Here is a 24,052-nt window from a genome sequence, read left to right as displayed (position 1 = left end):
AGGTTCGAGAAAGAACACAGGGTCCCTTAGAACCCACGAAGAACTATTTCTACGATCTAAGGGTCCTTTATGAAGAATACAAGCGGGAAGTCGATTTCGGGGAATTCCAAGAGATTTTTCAAAACGGTTTGACGACCGAAACAAAGGCTAAGTACTACTGGCTCACGCATTTTCCCAATCAGCCACCTAGATCATTAAAAGAAATTAAATTGCTATGCATCACGATAGATAACGCCCCTACAGAACCACCCCCACGGCCCGCTACACCAACATTCCGGCCGCAGCGCCAAGCATACGATCACTCGGGCTTCAGAGAACCGGCACGGTACGAAAACCACCGCCCTTATGCAGGCGAAAGGACCCCGCCACCGCCCAGGAGAGAATACGACACAAGGCGCACACCCCCGCCTCAAAGGCGTTACCCTAGCACAAGGGCACGAGACAATAGGCCAGCATGCTATAGCTGCGGAAAAATTGGGCACTTTGCCACAGTCTGCAGAAGCAGACCGCATCACCCAAACTTCGAAGGGTGGCAAAATTGAGTCCCGTCACCCTCTCCACTTGGGGGCCACCGCGCAATAAAGTATTGACAATCAACGTCATTTTAAATGGATTCTTTATACCAGCAATAATAGACACAGGGGCGGAGCTGAACATAGTAAGCGATCGCCTAATAGAAAACAAGCAAAGAAGCACAAGACACTCCACCCTCCTGCTCACGGCAGGGGGCCAGAAAATCCCCAGCCTGGGGGAAACGAAAACATCACTAGAGATAGTAGGGAGCTACGTAGGAAAATGGGACATACGAGCTACTATACTAAGAAACCCACCCCAACCACTCATCTTGGGAATGGAATTTTTGGTGGATACAAAAGCGACAATCGACATGGCAAAGAAAACGTTAACCCTCGAAGAAGGGTTGACCATAAGTTTCAGCCATCAAGCAAAAAGCACAAGCAAACAAGACCCACGTTTACACCCGCAAAACAAAAAAAATAATAACCCAAGCAAAGCAACCCAGCAAGCAAAAGCAGGAAAAAACAGGAAAAAGCAAGCAAATTCTCGTTTACCAGAGCCTAGCATACACGAGGTGCCCAGATCGATTTTCTCCTTCCCCAAGAACACGGCATGGGCATTTACAGTGTCCACGACACCCTGCAACGACGGGGGTATTGCTAGAGTTATCAGGAGCCACGCAGGGGTAGAAAAAATAAATGTCTCCCACCTGGGAGAACTGGACTTCTTCTCAAAAAACGGCCGACAGATAGTTCAGATGACGGCCAAAGAGGAGAACGCCCATTCGGTCGCCGTCGAACCGTTCAAAAGATGCTGCACGGCACTGAAACAATGGGCGAATCAACACGAGATTAGGAGCATCGCCTTACCAAGATTAAGCCAACGAGACGATCCCACAAGCTGGCTAACCAGCAAGGAAATACTAACAGACGCGTTTAGGGGCACTAACATAAAAATCTGGATATCGAAAGGAAAAGGAAAGAGGAAAACACGCGGCAGCAAAGCAAAAACAGGATGGGAAGTCCTACCTAACTACTTTGAGGAAATCCCGCCAGAACAAACTAAATTAAGGGCTGCGGAAGATGTGGTCATCATGCCTGGCGAAACAAGAACAATAACAACAGGACCGCAGAATACCCCAACAGAGGGAACACACGTGGTACCTAATGAAAACTGGTTAATCAGGAACCACTTGCTGGGCAACTACGGGCAAGACGGAGAGAGCCCCACGATAGAGCTCAAAAACGTCGGCCCAACGCCAAGAATAGTGTATAAAGGTACCACCATAGCAAAGATGGAAAAAGAAACGGCGTCCAGTCAAGTATTCTCGGTCCGCCAATCGAACGATGAAAAGGTGAACCTAGAGGACCATAAGCTCGAACACATACCAGAAGGACGCTTTAAAGAAAAGTTAAAGCAATTATTAGCGAGTTATGAAGACGTGTTCTGCAAATCACCTAAGTTCATGGGCAAAACAAACCTTATCGAACACAAGATAGAGGTAACTGAGAACAAACCAGTAAAATGCCGCCCGTACAGAGTCTCACAGAACGAAAGGGAGATAATATATACCCAGATACAGGAGATGTTAGACTGTGGGGTAATAAGACCCTCCCATTCTCCCTGGACAAGCCCAGAAGTCCTAGTTAAGAAAAAGGATGGGTCCACCAGATTCTGTGTGGATTACAAAAGAACCATCAACCCGGTGACAAAGAAATCCTGTTACCCCCCTACCTATAGATGACATATTGACCTATCTAGGAAACGCCAGATATTTCACGACACTGGACATGTTCTCAGGGTACTGGCAGATTCCGATCGAAGAATCTTCAAAGCAATATACGGCTTTCACAGCACAAGGCCATGGCTCGTATGAGTTCAATGTACTAAGCTTCGGACTCTGCAACGCCCCAGCGACCTTCCAGCAGCTAGCAGACAAAGTTTTTAGAGATCTTTAAGTGGAGAGAAATACTGATATATTTAGACGACATAATAATATTCTCCGAAAACCTAGAGGATCACATCAAGAAGCTGGAAAAAGTATTCACAAGAATGAGAGAAGCTAACCTCACGCTTAAACCCAGCAAATGCGAGTATCTGCAGGAGCAAGTAAGAATACTGGGCTATACAGTAAGCGGGGAAGGCATATACCCCGAAGAAGGGAAGTTAGCAGGGATTAAAGAATTCCCGACGCCGAAGAAAACGAAAGAACTTCAAAGTTTCCTGGGCTTATGCAACTTCTATAGGAAATTCATAAAAAATTATTCAGTGTTAGCGCGGCCCCTGCACGAGGCTACAAAGAAAAACAAATTTCATTGGGGCACGGAACAAGAAAAGGCATTTCAGGAACTGAAAGAACGGCTGACGACAGCCCCGGTGTTGAAACACTACAACCCTAATATCGGGTGTACACTCCACACAGATGCATGCACAGAGGGCATTGGGGCGATACTATTGCAGGAAGGAGATGACAAGCAAAACCACCCAATAGCATACATAAGCAGGTCACTGTCAAAAGCTGAGAAAAACTACTCTATAAGTGAACTGGAACTGCTGGCCGCTGTATGGGGAATGATATACTTGAGACATCTCATTTACGGAAGACCAGTGGTAATAGTCACCGACCACCATGCTCTCTGTTGGATACATAACATAAAAGACCACTCTAGGCGGTTAGCTCGGTGGGCACTAAAACTAGCCGAGTTCGACTACTCGGTGGTATACAAGAAAGGCAGCAAGCATCAAGACGCAGACTGTCTATCGCGCAACCCCGCCCTACATATAGATAATATGGAAATCGAGGAATTAGATGACGTGCCCACCTTCACCATCTCGACAGTGAAGATGGACGAACTACAAAACAGAGACAAGGTTCTAAGGGAATTAAAAGAAGTAATCATAGACCCTGAAAATAGCAACAGCGACGCAATAACGCGACGAAAGGCAAAGAATTTCAGGGTAAAGGACAACATATTATACAAAGCCACCACAGATAAGGACGGCTTAGAATATGCGCTCGTAATACCACGGGCACTAAGGGAGGAAGTGCTATGGGAAGCCCACAACGCACCCACAAGTGGTCACATGGGTATGACCAAAACTCTGAGTAGACTAAGTCCAAAATACTACTGGGACAACATGGTGAAGGATGTGCACAAATACATCCGGGGATGCAGGGATTGCCAAGCAAGGAAAGGACCCTCAAACAGAAAACCCCTAGGGCTACTACAGCCTATTCAGGTGGGACAAGTGTTTGATCAGCTGGGAATAGATCTGTTGGGTCCTTTTCGAAAAAGCAGTCAGGGAAAAACAACCATTGTGGTGGTAACCGACTACGCTACTAGGTACGCGATAACTGCAGCTCTACCCAACGACAAGGCAGGGCCGGTAGCAAAATTCTTGCTAGAAAAAGTGCTCTTAATACATGGTGTGCCCCGCACTATTCTGAGCGACAGAGGAAAGGTTTTCCAGTCCGAGATAGTGCAAGAGTTTCAACAAATAATGGGCATCCAAAGCACCTTCACCACAGCATATCACCCGTCGTGCAATGGGCTAACGGAAAGGTTGAACAAAACATTAGCCGACATGCTGTCGCTGTATTGCAATACAGAGCAAACGGACTGGTGTTCGTACCTGCCCTTCGTCACCTTCGCGTACAACACGGCGAAACAGGAGACAACACAATTCACGCCCTTTGAATTAATATTTGCACGAAGCCCGACTCTGCCGTTGGATGCAGCACTCTTGGATAAAGAAACGAGCACGAATGCCAAAGAGCTAAGGGAAAAAGCGTTGATAATAAGGGCATTGGCCGTAGATAACATACAGAAAAAACAAGGGAAAGATAAGGAGCTCTACGACGCTAAACATAGAGAAGGGGAGTATGAAGTTGGGGACAGAGTAAAAATATTCATACCAATAAGAAAAGTGGGCAAGAGCGAGAAATTGTTGTTAAGGTGGTTTGGGCCATATAGAGTTACAAAAAAAATAAGCGAGGTAAATTACGAGGTAAAGCAAGAGGGAGGCAGAAAAACTGATGTGGTACACATAGGCAGAATACTACCATTCTATGACGAATGGACATTGGGGGACATATCAGAAGAAGAAGAAGAGGGGGATGATGAGGAACACAGGGCGCCCAAATCCTCGTAGCAAAAAGGGTAGACAATTCAGAGTAAGGGAAATTAGTAAGGTAGTAGAACATAATTATCGTTAATGAACACATAACATAGTTTTAAGAAAAAAATATATAAACATATTTTTCCATGATACCAGGCCACACTGCAACAACGCCACCTAGCACACAACCCAGACACCGGACCGAGACGAACCACCGGCCAGTAAACAGTTTCACAGCATGCGCCAATAGATGACAGCACCAGTACGACCCGTGAGCTAGTAGCCTTGGTATCCGTGAACTGAGTAGCGGCCAAGGATGCTGGAACGTTCAGACAAATCCTCGGGCGCACAATGTGATTAGTGGCTTAGATTATAAGACTTTTGATAAATAAAGGATTCGTTCCACCACATAAACCCACCTATTAGTATATAAGCGATGTTAGAATTGTACAGTTAGGGTATCTTAGTGTCCGGGGCGAACACTTTGTAGGGGAGGGGCATGTAACATAAAGATTACACTAGGTGCCGTTAACTTAAGTTGCCCCGGTCTCCCCCAGTACAGTGTTTGTGTTAGCAAGATTGGCGAATTGGGGTCATGATGTGAGTATAAATACTGTACCAAAAGCACGTACAGATCACTGATCTCTGGGTTAGTCTGGGTATGCCTATTGTGTAACATAATCGTGGAGCAGTAGGTGACCAAGTGCCACACCCTTGATCAGCCCTAGCAAAGGAAATAGTGTGGGCGCGCAGCTTAAGTTGCCGTTCCAGCTTACCTCCCTTTGTTAGGTTCTTCACGTCTTTGCCGGCTCGGTGAATGCCCTCGGACCTAAGTCTAGGGTTCATTCACCACCGCTAAAGCGTTGCCCCCCGTGTACCTTTACCTAGAAGCCAGATCACGTCATGATCCCCGCCATCTTAGCCATCTGGGGGTAAGATTATCGTCTAGACATTAAGGCACTATTACATAATAAAGAGTGGGTTACCTGTGGAAACCTGAGTATTCTTCCCCCTCAACCAACCCTTAACGTGACAGTATTGTCTAACTGAAGACAAAAGGGCACATCAGCAAAACTGTCAGGACTTGAGAAATTAATTAAAGTTTAGACCACTGTTTTGCTGACAAGTTCACCATTTTTATAAAATATCTAAGGAACGGTGCGATAGGTATAGGGAAGTATTAACAATTAATTACTAGCCTTCTTGCGAGGAATTCAAAAATGAGATTAAAAACAGACTTCCATTTGAAAATCAAAAGTTGGTGTTTATTCTGACTGATCTGGCAACACCGCAAAGCTTAAAATATTTTAAATAGAGAGATTGGACCCAACCTAGGCTACACTCGAAATTTCAACAAAAAATATTGAGTTGTTCTCTAGATACTTCTAATTAACCATCACCGTGAATCACCCTGAATAGTATATTATTAAACATTCCTAGAAAAAATAAGTTTCAAAATTGTTGCAGTTCTGGTGGCTGTAACGAGTTGGCAGTAAATAAAGCAAATATGGTATTTTCAAACAATTTTATTCTGCATTTCAGCTAGCTTTTATTAATTAGAACTGGTTAAATATCTGCCGCAAAAGGGCTGCAGCTAATTGGTCTGCAAAAAGAAGAAAATAGTTATTATTTAAAAAATATATGCTTTATTGCTGTAAGCTTACTATTGGTAATTCGAAGGCCCCGGCCACGGCCTCGCCCACCTCCACGGCCTCGGTTCTACCTCCACCGACATCGATTCTGCAAAAAAAAAAAATACAAATTTTTCCGATTTATTTAAGTTTTGGTGGTGCGATAAATTTGTTGTAAATGTTAATTCTACATACCATCCGACAACAATAGCTCCTCTTCTGGGATGGATGCCAGACTAAACTCTGGCATCTCACCCCAATTTACAGCATTATTTTAGCTCCTGAAACAATTTGGTAATGTAATTGAAAAGCGGGTAATTTAAACAACCAACAATGTAGTCTAGTCTAGTGATCGACCGATATGAAATTTTGGACCCATACCGTTTTTTCCGTCCCAAAATAGGTAGCTTTTAATTCTTTATAAAAAAATGTCGGCCCCGCGAGGCAGATATTTTATACATATATCGGCCGCTATATCGGTATCGGTATCGGTCACTACTAGTCTAATTTTACTAAATTAAACGCTGGGCAATTAAAACATATCGCTTATACTTCAAAATATTTTAACTGAAATTTCTTTGAAAGAAATCTAGCGGTTTCTTTCAATTTGCCAGCAATTTAGTTACTTAACACCAGATATCATTGATGCTAGACCAGTATTTAATTACTTACATTTTTCCAGCAACTGTTGACTCCACCAACCAAATAAAAATGAATGCACTATCCAGCAAAATAACTGACGCCGGACAAAATTGGAATGGTCGAAACTTTAAAATAAACAAAGACAAAAATTATAAGAAAGACGAAGAACGAACATTTTTGACCGTTACACAAAGCGTGCCGACTTTTTTTTATTATCTCCGACACCAAGTCTTTCAGAGTGGAGAACTTTTGTCGGCAAATTAATCCGTGCTTTCCGCGAATTTTTTAAATCTGAATGTCATATGCGCTGGCTTGCTAGACTAGTGAATTCAAAATTGCCGCCCTCTGACGGGGTGTAAGGAGTTCTCACTACCCTCTAAAGATACATCATTATGAGCTCTATAAACGTACCAAAGGGCGTTGTGATACTATGATTAGTTTTGGATTAATTTAAATCTGAATGTCATATGCGCTGGCTTGCTAGACAAGTGAATTCAAAATTGCCGCCCTCTGACGGGGTGTAAGGAGTTCTCACTACCCTCTAAAGATACGTCATTATGAGTCCTATAAATGTACCAAAGGGAATTTTGTCACATTATTATTATTATTAGGAATAGTATTATTGAACGCGCTTATATGTAGATCGTAGATGTGGCCACGCAGCAAAACCTGATATACACCATACAGGGTAGGTAAGAAGCCTGTTTGTTGGTTTTGTTGTTGATTGTGCAGATGTTAAGCGTTAAGTAGATATATGTGGAATTATAGATATAAAAGGAGAATGCTGGAAATAAAGGTATGCAAATATGTTGTTCTAAAATGTCCTGTGGATAGTGAAAGAACGAAGTAACTGCTCACAATGTTTATTTAACACATTTTAAGTGAAGAAAAAAATAAGTCCGACGCCACTGACCGATCGGACATCTTCGGCTCCGGCTTGCTGGAATCCGGCTTGCTGCCTTCACACCAGTGAAAAAACTCTGCTGATGCATTTTTTGTATACATTACTAAAAATTTGTCTCGTCTGACAATTTTTTAAGGGTGGTTCAACTAACAAATTGGGCCTATTTTACAGATCTGTATCCTGTATATGCTGAATACTTCACTACTTTTCTATGTGGATGAGAAAATACAACTTTTATGAAGAAATTGACCTAAGTGAAGAGCAAATTACCCACTAAGAAGATTGCAACAACTTAATCAAGTTGAAGAGTGAAATTGTGTGCAATGGGTTCAACTACTTACATTAGAACAGTGAATGAAAAAGCAAGGTTTAAGGTCAGTATATTGATTTTATTGAAATTAACATTCAAATGAAAACCAATGCAGTTTTCATTATTGTTTTATGTTTAACAATTATCATTATACACTGCATTGCTCAACTTTGAGTTAATATGTATTATACAGTGTCTTTGTACAGTAGGTACTGCATAAATTTGATGAAATGGAAGGGACTTAAGTCTAGTTTATACGAAGGGAAAATCAGTCTCCAAAATCTGTACACTAAAATACCACTTTCGGCAAAAATACCATGAAATACCAACTTTTCATCCCAAACTTCCACAAATTACCACTATATATGCCGAAATACCATGGCCTTCCACGAACTATTACAAATTCCGAAAAATACCATGCACTTTCACCGAAATACCACGGACTTCCACAAAATACCCTACACTTCCACTGAAATACCGGTAAACTTCCATAAAATATCGAAGAAATTGAATAGAATATTGGTCTAATTGGTTCTAATATTATGATTCCCTGGTAAACAGAATAACAATATGTTCCAAGTTCCAAAATAAAATATATAGGTGTATGAATACAAGGTTAGTTCGTTAAGTTAATAGCAATTTAGTAGGAATAATACAAATTAATAAAATGTTTGTTATTACCTCCATATATTAAAAACTGAGTTAAAAACTAAAGTTCAGTAAATGAATATATTTATAGTACTTTTAAGTCTTAGTAAAAAAAAAAGTAACAAATGTAGTAGCTAAAATATTCAAAGTAAGTTATGCAAATCTTTCAGTTAAAATTTAAAGATATCAGAAAGGAACTTATGTTTATTGTATTAAAGCCGCATAACTAATAACAAACAAAAGACTAGATAACTATCTACAACTCGGATAAATTATTAATAACAGGTCAAATAATTATGCTGTCAAAATGTCAATTGTTGTACTTAATTATTTGATTCTATTGCAGCTTATCTCAAATTATGTTTGTAATTTTTATATTGTTTGTTAATGGCACCTAAATCATTACTACAAATTTGAAATGGACCCGATCCAATGAGTTGTATAGGACCGTAAAATATAAATTTTTTATTGACTTCTGTAATGTCATCATTTTTTGGCCAAATAAAAACATTTACCTCTTGTTTTAAAAATTTCATTCTAAAAACATCACCGTCAAGTTTCTCTACTACCCTTCCTACGTACCAGCCTTCATCATACAGAACCGCATAATAATGTTCTTTTAAAACCGATTTTGAAACACACTTCTCATTTTTGTGCCTCAACTTCTCGATCATATACTCTCGTTATTGCAATGCTCTGAGTCCGAGAAACTTTCAGAATCTGTCGAGTCATTTAGTGAGTAATCGGATTCAATATCCGTTTCTGGAAATTGGTTTTTGTTTTTTCGCTTACCACCCAGTTTGACAGTTTTTCTTGTACATTTTCGTAAAGTTGGATTCTTTTTAGTTGGATTTTTGGAAAGCTTAGTATTGGTAACAAAACGTCTTAATCTGTCAACACTGACCTTGCCTTTCCCTTCATAGAGCAACCAACAAAAAGAGGATTTTTTTATTATTTTGCTTTTGCCATTTGACAAATTTACTCTTACAAAGAATAATCTTGAAGATCTAGATTAAGATACATATATAGATTAGATTAATTACTTTTTTCTCGATTAAGACCTTCTAACACAGAGTCATTAATAATAAATGTCTTAAAATTATCTGTCAAATTGAGATCTAAGTTTCCACATGTATTAACGGTTTCACATTTTACGGAGTCATTCTCCTCGTCTTGCCAATTATTTGCAATGTCTACTATATTGCAATCATCATGTTCCAATTGCAAACCTAATTTTTGACATGTTGGCGTTTTTTTTGACGTCGCAGATTTTCTCTGGGGAAAATAAATACATTTTGGAGATCATTTATTACGAAATTAATTAAAGAAGTCCTATCGATGCGACTCATAAAATCTTTTATGCTAAAGTTTATTACCGTTGAAAAATTTGAGGTTATAGAACGTGCAGATCGAAACAGCTCTTCGCATGGCTGACTACTAAGTAAACTGGGAATAAACATGTTGGAATCTAAATTGTCCGCGTTTTGAAGTGTTTTTATGAACTCAAGTAAAACATGTGCATTAATTTCGATACATGTATTGTAACGAAGTTACTAATTTTTTGTTAATATGTAGAATTAGATTAAAGAAAACAATGCGCAGCCTCACACGCTTAAGGTACATTGCGTCTTCGCGACAGAATGCGCGCAGCCGCGGTAGCGTAAACGAAGCAACATCGCGCCGTCGCGACTCGCGAGCTGGTAAACAGGTGATGCGCCGCGCGCTACATTAATCAGTTGATCCCGGAGTTCTTATCGAACCGAACCAACCGACGCTGCAGTCAGTTCATCCCGGACCATCGACTAGTGACTACCGACCGACGCTTCAGCCAGTTGAACGGTAAATTTTATTGTTCCTGGGGGCAAGCTTTGAAGGTGTAGGTATTTCGGAATCGTTTCCTTCGGACCGCCAGTACAGGATGTTATAACACTGCTGGTTAACTTCGAGGGCCACGACTCCGAAAACCACTCGGCGATTTGAGTTGTTTCCTCTGGACTGCCAGTACCGGATGTTATAACACTGCTGGTCAACTCCGGAGGCTACAATCTCACTATCGCCTAGGTATTTCCGAATCGTTTCCTTCGGACCGCCAGTACAGGATGTTATAACACTGCTGGTTAACTTCGAGGGCCACGACTCCGAAAACCTCTCGGCGATTTGAGTTGTTTCCTCTGGACTGCCAGTACCGGATGTTATAACACTGCTGGTCAACTCCGGAGGCTACAATCTCACTAACGCCTAGGTATTTCCGAACCGTTTCCTTCGGACTGTCAGCTCCGGCCGTTTTTAGCCCCCAACTGGTTAACTCCGAGGGCTGACCGTTTGAAAGCTGTTACTGATTCTCTGACCCCGTCTGTACCCCCAGAGCACAGTTTTCATACCGTCCGAATCTGTCATGCATACCGTAACCGTCTGTTTACCGTTTCGAAACCGTCCTAGTTCTCCGTACCGTTCCCCGTTCTGACCACTAGGTTGTGTTGTCCCCTTGTTTTCCGTTTCAAAGTTACCGTATTAATTTAGTTGGGATCTCCAGGTCCGACTGTACCGTTTATTAATATGAACACGAGGCTGTGTTGTTCTCTGTTTGTTCATTTGTGCTAGAGTTTTAAGTAAGGATATGAATGTTTGTTATTTTTCATGGTTAACACGACTTGTTTAATTTTGCTGACTACCCCGTGTTTCCTTATTTTTGTCCCACTCCCTTCATCCACTCACAGATAAACGTGAACTCTGTCTTCGACTGTGTAAAAGCTCCCCAGGTATACGAAGCGAGTTCCTTAGTTACGCTTCTTCAAATAAAACTAAGGTGGCGCCCGAGTTTCAAAGCACCTACCCCTAGGTGTGGCAAAAACCGTACCAGGACCGGTACGTAAAGGTCGTTACAGTATAACAATTTAATGTTATGAAGTTTTTTTGTAGAGTCAAATTAGGATGTCGTTTGACATGTTGCCTCCAAATTCTACACAAAAAAACTACATACCATATTTTGTATACTCGCTTCTCCACACTTTGGTCATTCCGTAAAAACGAGTCAATAAGATAATCCACTATTTTTAAAAAAGTTCTTGTTGCAGAAGTATCATCATTTTTCAACAGTGTCTGTACTTTCGGCGAGCAGATTCTTTCTGCAGAACTGTAATTCATTTTATCTTCAAGTGAAAGATCAGACTGTGTTAAAAAATCTTTTGTATTATTTTCTACAACGGCTTTTAAATGATCTACGCTAACCAGATACGGGCCCATTGCTAATTGAACATTCGAATTTAGAAGCCGTGTTCGCATTTTTGTTAAAATGTGCGTTTGATCTTGAATACATAATATATAGTTTCGATTGTCATTGTCATTGTCTAGATGATACCACAGTTTGGTGTGATGTTGCCGTGGAAACCTTAGTTCAGTTTTCATGGCTTTCAGTAATCTCGTGTCCCCGTCCGAAGAAAATCCTAATTATTCAATGTTATTAGCTGAAGCAAGTTCTCTCATTTTATGCCATCTTTGTGAGACATCAAGATTTGTGAATTTGTTGTCAGTACCAAATACCGCTAAACAAAAGGCTGGAGTCTTGGAATCTAATGGCTGTGCCATAACTACATATGCGTATTCAGCCTTACTAGCATTATTAAAGTAATATTTCATTTGATCCGCATTTCTAGCTAAATACGCAGATGAGTTTGGCATGCCATTCTGCAAAGGTAATACAAATCCCAAAACTTTGTTTGTTTTGGAATCATATTCTATTTTGCCGTTGATTCGAGTGGCATCTTCAGACACCCACACAATTCGTGGAAGATTCCTTTCTTCCAGATAAGTACTCAAACCTTTAAAGTTAAATTCCCCTTCTTCTATTTGCCCCATTTGTAAATTTCTTCGAAACCTGTACAATGTGGACAAAGAAGGCAATATATGTTTTAAGTTAGCTTGCGAAGTTTCGTATAACATATTTTTAAGCTGTTCGTCATATGAATTTACTTTGCTGTTACCAATGAAGTTTTTAGTGGCCACATCAACAAGAATTTCGAAAAATTTACTTTTTGTTAATGTTTCGGTTGAACTTTTGGTGCTCCGAAGTTCACAGTTATTAACTGTTTCGTTGATGCAGTCGGTTATAGTTGACATATTTATATTGTCAATAGTAGAATTTATTGCTTCCACAATATTAAAAAAATTTGTAATCAAAGGTTGGTTACTTACAGGCAATTCCCGTTTGCGGCGTTCTCTTTCTGGACGGCTATATTTTACCGCTGACCGAAATACCGTGGGCTTCCGTGAAATACCGTGGACTTTCACGAAATGCCATGAACTTCCGCGAAATACCGTAGACTTCCACAAAATACCATGGACTTCCGTAAAATACCAGTGAAATTCCATGGAATACTATGGATGTGTACACTAAAATACCACAGTGATTTCCCCCTCGAGTTTATATAAAAAAATTTAATTTTAGTAATAGTATTAATATTAGCACTAAGAATAGAATCAATGCTTATGACCAAAGGAGTTATAAAAAAAATAATTTAAATTTAGTATTAGTAATAATTGAATTCACTTAAAAACCAAATTTTTTTATGACTAATACTAAAATTAAATCTTTTTGCCTTTTTCGCACCTGCAGTAAGGTTAGGTTAGGCATTGACATGAATATTATCACAAAAGTGATAGTTTTTAGGTACATGATTTTATTAACAAAATTTTATCAAATGAGCGCTTCAATAGCAAAGGTAATCCCCAAAAAATCACTAAATAAATCAACGTTACTATCCCTAGCCAAAAGAAAATAATACTTAAAATTTCTTTTATAGCCCACACATTATTTTCCTGAATCTGTATCATACCCCAAAAAATAAAAATAAAAAAAAACTCAACTATTGTTTTTCATCCATCTCAAAACAGACCGGCGCCTCCACCAAATGTCACGTTTAATTTATGAGCCCTTCTGGATTCATTAATTAAACTAACTCGCGACGTCGCGCCGGGATCTCAGTTTTAAGGATGAAATCAAACAATGAGTTTTCTATTAAACACTTAAATTTATTAAACAAACATTTATAAGTGGGTCGGTACAATACAGTCACACTAAAAGTTAATAACTCAACAATTGTACTTACATGAAGACATAAGCTAAGGACTTTGTATTTTCTGGCGGCATGCTTAGTCACTTTCGTGTTGGAACAGTTCTGGAGAATGGACTACTTAACTTGATCTTCTTTTCCCGAAGAGAGTCGACATCTCGACTTCTTGGTTCAGCTGGTCGCACTAGTGTCGATTGGTTCACACTCATCCTATACTGCTGCGATCGGCGTGTTTTATACCCGATTGATCGGCTGACGTAGTTTGTTATTGTTCGTCGCCTATTTTCATATTCCTGCAAAGCAGGTGGTGGTGACTCATCACCGGTATGATGCACTCGGTGCATCATGGTGCGACCTTGCCTCGTGCGCTTAATATTTCGCAATCCTCGAATATTCTTATGTTTTTAAGTCAATAAGTCCATCTTTTGAATTAATGGATTTTCCATTCGTGACAATATCATTTTTCCATTGTAGTCAAATAACTTGTAACACGCGCGCTTAAACAAAATTAATACTTTGTATACAAAGTGTTACAAACTTCATGTCAGTTAGGGATAGACGGTACCTTATTATCGTTTATTTATTTTACTTATGCGGCACTGCATTCACAGCAGTTTTGTCATTTTATGGGCGAAACGGTCCTTTACTTTTTCGTCTCCAGTCACTTTCTTTGTGAGTGAAGTTGTTTCTTCTCCGTTGAAATCAAATAATTTTCCTTTTTTTTTCTCTGTGCCTAATCATGAGCGGTAAGTTGATTTGTGCTCTTTGGCTCGTTACTCGTAGGGTATGTAACCTCGTGTTTTCCTTTATTTTATAGACAATTTATTACCACGATTCACCCCAACTCCCGACAGTAAGTGCGCGAGTCGCGCATCGCCGCCCTACGTGTCATGGGCTGCCTGGGGCGCCCGTATGAACGGTGACAGGGGTGAAACCGATTCCCGACCACTCGTCACAGCAATCCGTGGGTGTCCCCTGAGCCGTCAAGGCCGCGACGCCCCCGGCCCAAGAGCAGGAACCTGCTAAAACGGGGGACAGGGCTGCAACACAGCTCGCTGATGAGGAGGCTCCTTCTCCCAAGCATGGAGCCACCATTATCATTAGTGGGACTAACTGCACTGTTAATGTTAATTATTATTAATTTTTATTTTATTTTATTTTTTATTTTTTTTTTCGTTTTTTTTTTTAACAAAATTTTTAGTCGTAATAAAATCTTTGGTGTTTAAAGTTGTCGCTTTTGTGTGTCCTTTCCCATCTTTTTTTTTTTTTTTTAATCTTATAAAGGCGTGCATTCTGGGGTCCAAAGATCATAATAGGGTAACATTCTGCTTCCGTGCACAACTTCCCTCTTTGCTTTATCTGATCTGCCCTTTTGTATCTCATAGTCCACGTCCGACATAATTCGTCTTATATAATAAGGTCCGAACCACCTAAGCAGCAATTTTTCACTTTTCCCAACTTTCCTTACCGGGGTGAAAACTTTCACTTAGTCACCTTCATTAAACTCCACATGTCTATGTTTACAATCGTAACGCAGTTTCAGGGTTTGGTTGTTTTAAAACAACTGTTTTAACACAGTAGTTTAAAACACGTTTAAAACACTGCAAATAAAACAGGTGGTGTTTAAATCAGTGCTTTAAAACTTATGTTTAAAACACTGTTTTTTTTTTTTCAACTAATTAAAAGCTGATTATTATGCGCCTATATTTAATTTATTTAGTGTTTTCAATTCTTTGAGCCTGTGGTCTGCTGTATTGTAATTTTTAAATTAGAGTTTTTCTTGTTTTTTTTTTAATTTTTTTCAGTATGAAAGAACCAAAACTAAAAAAAAAATCAATTTGAAACATACATTTTAATGCTACTTTTTTAAAAGGAATATTTATGCACTAGGCAGCTACCAGCTCTACAAAACTTTATTGAAAATATAGTTAACTACATAGGAACAGAGGTATAACACCTGTAAAGTGTAAACTGTAAAAAAATCTGAACTTAACATGTCACATGGGTAATAAGTTATAAAAGTTAAAAGTCAAGGCCTTAAAAAAAAACATAAAAGCTAATCTTCAGCATTACTAGTAGTACTAGTAAGGTAGTGCCCACGTTCCCAAGCTAAAAACTATGAAAACTTTTACGTACATTATTTAACATTTTTATTTAGATGTTGAAACATGGTTACAAGTTTTGCAGCCTTATCGCCTCCTAAACGATTTCTTAATTTCGAATGTACTAATCCAAAAGAAGAAAACAGTCTTTCAACTCCAGCAGTAGATGCAACCGCGGAAAACAGCTGATTAACTAAAGACAATAGTTTACTTGAAATACACCGTTGTTGTGCTCGCCACCACCTTAAAGAAGTTGTATTTATTACAGTATTTTTTGCGAATAGATACTGTTTAAATGGTGTTGCTTTAGCTTGAAATGCTAGAACTTCAGGCATTATATCTGGATAAAAATCAGTAACATAAGTCATTGCCTTATCAACCTCTTCTTCCGTCAGTTGTTCCCCTTGATATTTGGGGTCCAATAAGTTAGCTAGTAAATGAGCTTCTGTAATAGCCATTTCATAACGTGTGCGCACCTTTTGCAGCTCCTTCTCGTCACTCCAACCTCCTCCTGGCTGAGCTTCTTTTTCAAAACACTGTATCACGTTTTTCCAAATTTCTGTGGCATCCGCTATATTGCAAGTATTGCGTTGACATTTATCCAATGCGACGGCAATGACTTTTAGCTTTGCCAAGTAATCCTGGGCGTTGCATTTTATCTGTATATTCTCGACTTTTGCAATTATATTTTTATCAAAAGTCAGGCGATTTTCTGTGCATATCTTGCTCAGAATATGCCGGTTGTCCAAATAAGCTTCGATAGTATCAGCAATTGTGTTCCATCGAACTTCAGAAGGCAAGACCAGCATTTTTCCACCTGCCTGACGATATTTGGCTGCAGGGATGTGGGTATTTCTAAAATATTTCACTATTTGCTTAATTATTGCAATGCCCGGTATCTCAACGTCTTGAGCTAACAAATTGAAAACGTGCGACGAACATCCGTATGTTATTACATCATTGTGGTGCGTCTGCAATTCTTCGGTCTCAGCGAGAGACTTACGCATTTTGGTCATATTTGCCGCATTATCGGTAACAAAACTCGTTACCAGACATTTGAATTCGTCATTGCATTTCTTGATGGCTGCCACTGATATTTGAAGCAAATATTCGGAATCATGTTTGTTATCTTCCGTGTTTATGGTATCAATTAAATATACTTTTTCGGTAGTCACGTCTGTAACCACTGCACATACAACAGGTTCTCTGTGGATATTGGACCACCCATCCAAAGACATGCAGACATTTTTACCAATCAACTCAGTTTTGAATTCATTACAAGTGTTTTCAAATACATCATCGAGAAGGGTAGTGCTTAATTTTTTTCTGGATGGAGGGTTGTATCCTGGATGTAAGAGTTCACATAGATTTTTGAACTCGCGATGTTCAATGTGATTAAATGGAGTATTTGTCGCAAAAAAATACTTGGCTATCTGAATGTCAAATTTCTGTGATTCCTCAGCAGATGTTTTAACCACAAAGTTATCAAGATTGCTCTTTTTTAGATGTGCAAGATGATTCTTCTTTTTCGGGGGTACGTCTACGACATCACCTTGCTGGCTTTGTTTGAAAGTTGAGTTACTACCACTAGATGAACTTGGACCTTTAAAAAAAAGATGCACTTGTTTAAAAAGCCTAGTATTTTTAATATTTTTAAAAGCTAAACAAAGTCAATTTTTATCAGTTGGCTTAAATAGTGGAGTTTATTCAGTTTCCTATGATTACTACTAAAATGTGCACACATATGCTCGACAAAATAGGTGTAGATCTATTGGAAAATATCAGTATGATCAAAGTAAAAGCACAGTGTAAAAGTATCAAAGAGGGAAAAAACTGTAATGGGAGTAAACGTTAAGCGTGGTGCCATTCGAAATCGGAAAATTGACATTTTGGAATAAACGAAAAAAAAGGTACGTGTGTGAAGTAAAATAAACCCTTTGTTCTTAATTAAAAAAAAAATGAACTACAAAATGAACATAAACTGAATAAAAGTGAATCAATGTTCATGTTGCGAATTGAATTGATCATAAGGCTTATAGATTACCTACCTGCATAGATCTCGAAAGTCTCGGAATTTGAATTCATTTTCCATTCATTATCTGAGGCATCCATTTCCACTATTTCATTTTCATCGTCGTCTTCACAGTCTCCAGACTCTTTACGAGAACAAATTGCATTTTGCATTCTTGCATTCAGCTTTAGGCACAGCTTTATTATTAGCATTCATTATTTTTATCTCATTAAAATGAACCCATATAGGGTCTCTTTTTCGACCCTGGCCGTGGCCAAACATCTTTTTCAAGTTTTACGATTTACAATATTTTAATGAGTAGAAAGAAACAAAAATCAACGGCCGCCCAGTGTCGACTTGTCCCAACATGCAAGATGCAAGTAAAGTGAGACAGTTTAAAGAATAAATAAAACAGTTAAATCCCCCACTCCGACAAATCGCGGCGTTTTGTTCTGGCGCCACGCGCCAGGATATAATTAAAGAGCGAGCATCTTCGAAAACGGAGGCGTGGCCAGAATGCGACGTTAATACACGGTGGTTTCCGGATTCCCAAGGTTGCCTGTATACTGTATTAGATAGCAAGATAAATATTGTTTTAAAACACTTTTTTGATTTTAAAACAATGTTTTATTTCACACGCAAGAAAAGACTGTTTTAAAACAAAAAACATTTTTGGTTAAAAAACAAGTTTTTTGTTTTTTTTAGAAAAAAACAATTTTCACCCAACCCTGATTTTGAAGCAAGTTCTCTAAATGATCAGGCAAACAGGCTGCTGCTGAAACTGCCACTAAGTGGATAGAATGGCAAATGCAACCATTAGAGATCAAAAACTGATTGGAATTTAATAAATACTGTTTGACATTTTCTTTCTTGCCCATCATTACGCTGGCATTGTCTGCACAATAACCAACTACATTTTTTTGTTCAACTTCAAATTCCTCTAGTGACTGTTTTAGCAGCGAATATAGCCCTTTTGCTGTGCCATGATCACTGTCCACCTCCTTCATACCAAGGACTTGAGTTCTAACTTCATTTCCTTGTATAAACTTAACTAAAATGCATAATATTTTTTTATTACTAACGTCACTAGCCTCGTCTAATAGAATTGATACAAATTTGTCTTTTACTTGTTGTTCTAATTCATTTTTTATGACATCAGCTAAGACATTTTTAATTATCATTGTACATTTTGTTCGGCCTAATTGTAAATAATTGGCCACCATCGAATCTTTAAAATTTATTTTACTAACTTCTGTAATGTGATCCACAACGTTAAAACTTAAATTATGCTCAGCTACCAATAGTGAAGACCGAAGGTTTGCCAAAACAACGTCTACATGTTCTCGATTTTGTGCGAGATTAGTTTTCATTATAGAATCGATTTTTTTTGAAAATTTAATATTTCTTTCTGCTATTTGATGTTTATTTGATTTGGAATGATAAACTAAGTCACTGTATTTAGCTTTGAGTTTAACCAAACACACTTTGCATTTGGCATATGTGTTGTCTTCACCATCACAAGGGTCACAAGCCTCAATCCAGTTTTGTAATTTTGGGTCCGTTAACCATTTCAGCGAAAATTTTTGAATTCGACTAACCGGATTAACTCTCTTAAGTTTCACCTGAGTAGTTGGAGAAGATTCATCTTGGAGAGTGCTGGCAGAGGTGCTGGCAGTGCTCATTGTCCGAGTATTTTCAAACATCTCCAAAGAAGTCCATTGCTGAATTTCAATATCTTCTGCAGGTTCGGCGCTCGATTTGTTCGGACTAGGGCTACTAGGACTTTGTTTTCCTCTTGAACATTGTGTATGAAGGCGGCGTTTTCTTTTTGCCTGTTTTATCAGTTTGGCTTCATTGCTGTAGCTTAAGTTTTCCGAGTCGCTTGAAATCTTTAATACGTAGTAAAAATATGTTGAAATATTTTGAAACTTTTAGTCTGTTTTTTAGATTACCTGATCCATTGTAAACTAGACACACAGTACACACACAAAATGACGAGAAATTTTATTCGTTTCCGATTTTAGCAAACCGTAAAGAACAAATAATGTTAAATAAAGACTAAATCTTTTTGTCCGATTCGCAGTATAAAAAGAAGCGTGAACACCGTGCACTAATTACTACTCACAACCTTTTGTCCCTTTTGACTAAACTAAAAGTAAAAATCCGAAATAGGGAAATTACACGAAATCGACAGGGGAATCCCCTACCTAAAACAAATCATCGTCTTTAAAAACATGCTGACAAGGCTACTGGGTACTGGGGGAATTACCGGAACAAGTAAATCAAGAAGGGAGTTCACCGAATACCAATCCTTTATAAAACTGTTATGCAGTTAAATGCGTAATAATCTAATTTTTAATATGTGGTTATTTTTTTAACATACCACTGCTTAATTTTTAATGTCTGAAAATATTTAAATTTCCGCTACCCAAGCTACAATATGTTACAAATAATACTACGCTACTAATACGCTAATAATACGCTACAGTAGCGGAATTCCGCTACGGTTGGCAACACTGTTCTTCAGGATGTTTTATAGCCTGAATTATTTCCAAAATGTTTTCATCTTTTGCTTGTAATTCTGCAATGTTACGTATATCTAATAAAAAGGTTCGTATTTCGTCAATTTCTTGTACTTTCGTATTCGCTGGCAAAACAGGATATCTGCTTACGCAGTCTGCATCTCTGTGAGCAATTCCTGGTTTATGATGTACTGTGTAGTCTAATTCCGATAATTTTAACGCCCAACGCGCTAAACGTCCAGTAGTCTCTTTCAAGGTTTTTAGCCAACATAGCGCATGATGATCAGTCACTATTTTTATAGGTTTTCCATAAATAAAATGTCTAAAATAGGATAGCGCCCATATAGCTGCTAACCCTTCAAGTTCTGTTATCGAATAATTCTTTTCAGCTTTACTAAGGCTTCTACTTGCATATGCTATTGGATGTAACGCATTTTCATGATCTTCCTGCAATAATATTGCTCCGATTCCCTCTTTACACGCATCTACCCTTAATTCGCATCCTTTATTTGGTTGAAAATGTGCCAAAACTAATCAGTTTTTGTTTTAGTGTTTCAAATGCTTTGTCATGTATGTCCTGCCAATCAAATTTATTTTGTTTCTTTGTTAGATCATGTAAAGGACGTGCAATTTTTGCAAAATTTTCTATAAATTTCCGGTAGTAGTTACAAAGTCCCAAAAAACTTTGAACACCCTTTACATTTTTTGGCCTTGGAAAATTTTCAATTGAAACTAATTTCGATTTATCTGGAAAAATTCCATCTTTCGAAATTGTATAACCAAGAATATTAATTTTTTCTTTTAAATATTCACATTTTTTAGGTTTTAGTGTTAAGCCTGCACTTCGGAGTCTATTGAAAACTTTACGTAATTTTTCCAAATGTTCATCTATCGTTTTAGAAAAAATTATAATGTCGTCCATGTAAATTAAAACTTCTTTCCATTTTAAATCTCTAAACACTACATCTCCTAACTGTTGAAATGTTGCCGGAGCATTGCACAACCCAAAAGGCATCACATTAAATTCCCATAATCCGTGACCTGGCGCTGTAAAGGCAGTAAGTGGCTTACTCTCTTCTTTTACTTTGACTTGCCAATAACCTGAATACATGTCTAACGATGAGAAATATTTGGCGTTTCCTAAGTAAGTCAAAATATCCTCAATATTAGATCCTGACCACGAATTTTTAACTGTCACATTGTTTAACTTGCGATAATCCACGCAAAATCGTGTCTCTCCAGACTTTTTCTTTACTGATACGACGGGACTTGCCCAGGGCGAGTTACTTTGCCTTATTATGTCGTATTGTTCCATTTTTCTTATTTACTCATCTATTATCTCTCTTTCTTTTTGTGCTACTCTGTAAGGTTTCTGTTTTATAGGTTTAGCATCCCTACATCAATTTCATGTTCAATGACATCGGTTTTTCCCATATATTTTGGTGTTTTTGAAAAAACGTCACTATATTCTGAAAGTAATGTCTGCAATTTGTTACACAATCCTGGGTTCGTTATATTACTTAGATTATGGTCATTCATGGGAATCATTTCTTCATCATCTTCAGTTTCATCAATACAATGAACTGGAATTTTCGTTATATCCATTTCTATATTTTTCTCTAAATAACCGATTGTGGTATTTTTTAATATGAACACTTCTTTAAAACTCATATTTTTAATTTTGATGTACCATTTGTCATCTCTTGGAAAAACATTAGAACAAATCAATCCTCTTGGTCGTAGGTATTTATCGTTCTCGATAAAGCAGTACTTTGTGAACTCGTGCAGAGATAAGGCACAGTTCAGTCGTACCGTTATCTCGCGACCAACCTTGACCATGTAGTCGGTTGCAAGTGTAACCTTAAAACTTCGCGCGGTTGACTCAATCTCGACGTTTGCAAATACCTTATTAGTATCTTCCATTTGTTCTATTTTTCCCATGTTCATTGATTTTACATTGTTGCCAAAATGTAAAATCAATGGGTCAACTTCATGGTATAATGTCACAGTATTGGTATTATAGTCAATTAATGATTTTTTACAAGCCAAGCCAAGTTATGTCTCAATATCAAGGCTTTTGATAAATTTTGCACCACTAGTGCCTCAACGGAAATAATTGTGCCATTAACTTTTATAATTACCTCAGAATTGCCGAGAGGAAATGAACTGTATAACCTCCTGCTGTTATCAGTTGTATATTGTCTTGTAACCGTCTCATGTTACTGATATAATTTATGTCAACTATATTTTTACAAGCTCCTGTATCAAGTAAAACAGGGACGTTATCTTTATCGTTAACTGTGATATGTACGATTAATGTTTGTTTACTAATGCCCGTAGATGACAATTGGACAATTTCGTCCGGGCGTTTTAATTTTGAAATTGTCCTCTGCCGTTTGGGTTTCTCTGGCCTTGAGGTGCATTCCTTTGAAAAGGCCTTCTGTTTTACCCGAGTTTTTTTATTTTAACAATCATTCATATTCTAACCTACTTAAAAACTGTAGCACAACAGAACAAACGGAGAACAACACAGCCTCGTGTTCAAATCAATAAACAGTACAGTCGGACCTGGAGATCCCAACTAAATTAATACGGTAACTTTGAAACGGAAAACAAACGGACAACATAACCTAGTGTTCAGAACGGGGAACGGTACGGAGAACTAAGACGGTTTCGAAACGGTAAACAGACGGTTACGGTATGCATGACAGATTCGGACGGTACGAAAACTACACGGGTACAGACGGGGTCACCTTCATTCGTCAGACCTTCAAAGCTTGCCCCCAGGAACAATAAAATTTACCGTTCAGCTGGCTGAAGCGTCGGTCGGTTCGGTGGTCCGGGAAGAACTCACAGTGCAGCGCGCGGCACATTACCTGGTTACTAGCTCGCGATGTTGCTTCGTTTACTCTACCGCGGCTGCGCGCTGAACCTTTATCGATCGCGGCGGTGCGTTCAACATTCTGTCGCGAAGACGCATTGTAACTTAAGCGTGTGAGGCTGCGCATTGTTTTCTTTATACTACATATTAACAAAAAAATTAGTAACTTTGTTACGGTATATGGACAGCGACAAAATCGAATTTGTGTCTGAAATTAAGTATTTGGGTATTCTGTTGGATCCGCAACTCTGTTTCTCAAATCATATTGATTATCTTTGTAGAAAGCTCAGTAAGAAACTAGGGTTTTTTCGACGTATGACTGCTTCTCTTTCGGACTGGACCAAACGGCTGGTGTACAATACTATAATTTTACCACATTTTGATTATTGTTCTTCCTTACTGATTGCTTGTACCCAGGGAGAAATTATGAGATTGCAACTCCAAAAGAACAAGGCAATGAGAATTATACTCGGGTGTAATATAGGTATATACTCCTATTCAGAGCATGTTGACGACATTAAATTAGCTTAACATACGGCAATGCATTGAGAAAACTAATCTTGTAATTGTTTTTAAAGTGGAACGTAGATTGATGCCTCAGTACTTGGGAAAGTTTCTAGAGCATAGGCCATAGGTCAGGGTTTAACGACTACAATGTAAGATCAGGGACGAATTATAATATTAAAACCGTTCGATC

At 38.5% G+C, this 24,052-nt stretch overlaps 1 long non-coding RNA gene across 1 annotated transcript in view; it reads left to right on the top strand.

Annotated features, from left to right (window-relative positions):
• The first annotated feature begins 10,463 nt into the window (after positions 1–10,463).
• The window catches only part of LOC145738457 (uncharacterized), a 404,307-nt gene continuing 390,718 nt past the window's right edge, over positions 10,464–24,052 (top strand). Inside the window, exon 1 of the long non-coding RNA XR_014180758.1 lies at positions 10,464–10,478. This is a non-coding gene — a long non-coding RNA (uncharacterized LOC145738457). The remainder of the gene's footprint in view (positions 10,479–24,052) is intronic.

Source organism: Ips typographus, linkage group LG15, assembly GCF_016097725.1.
Source record: "Ips typographus isolate SLU linkage group LG15, UJ_Ityp_2.0, whole genome shotgun sequence".
Lineage (NCBI taxonomy): Eukaryota > Metazoa > Arthropoda > Insecta > Coleoptera > Curculionidae > Ips > Ips typographus.
This window is presented reverse-complemented; position numbering and strand designations above follow the sequence as displayed.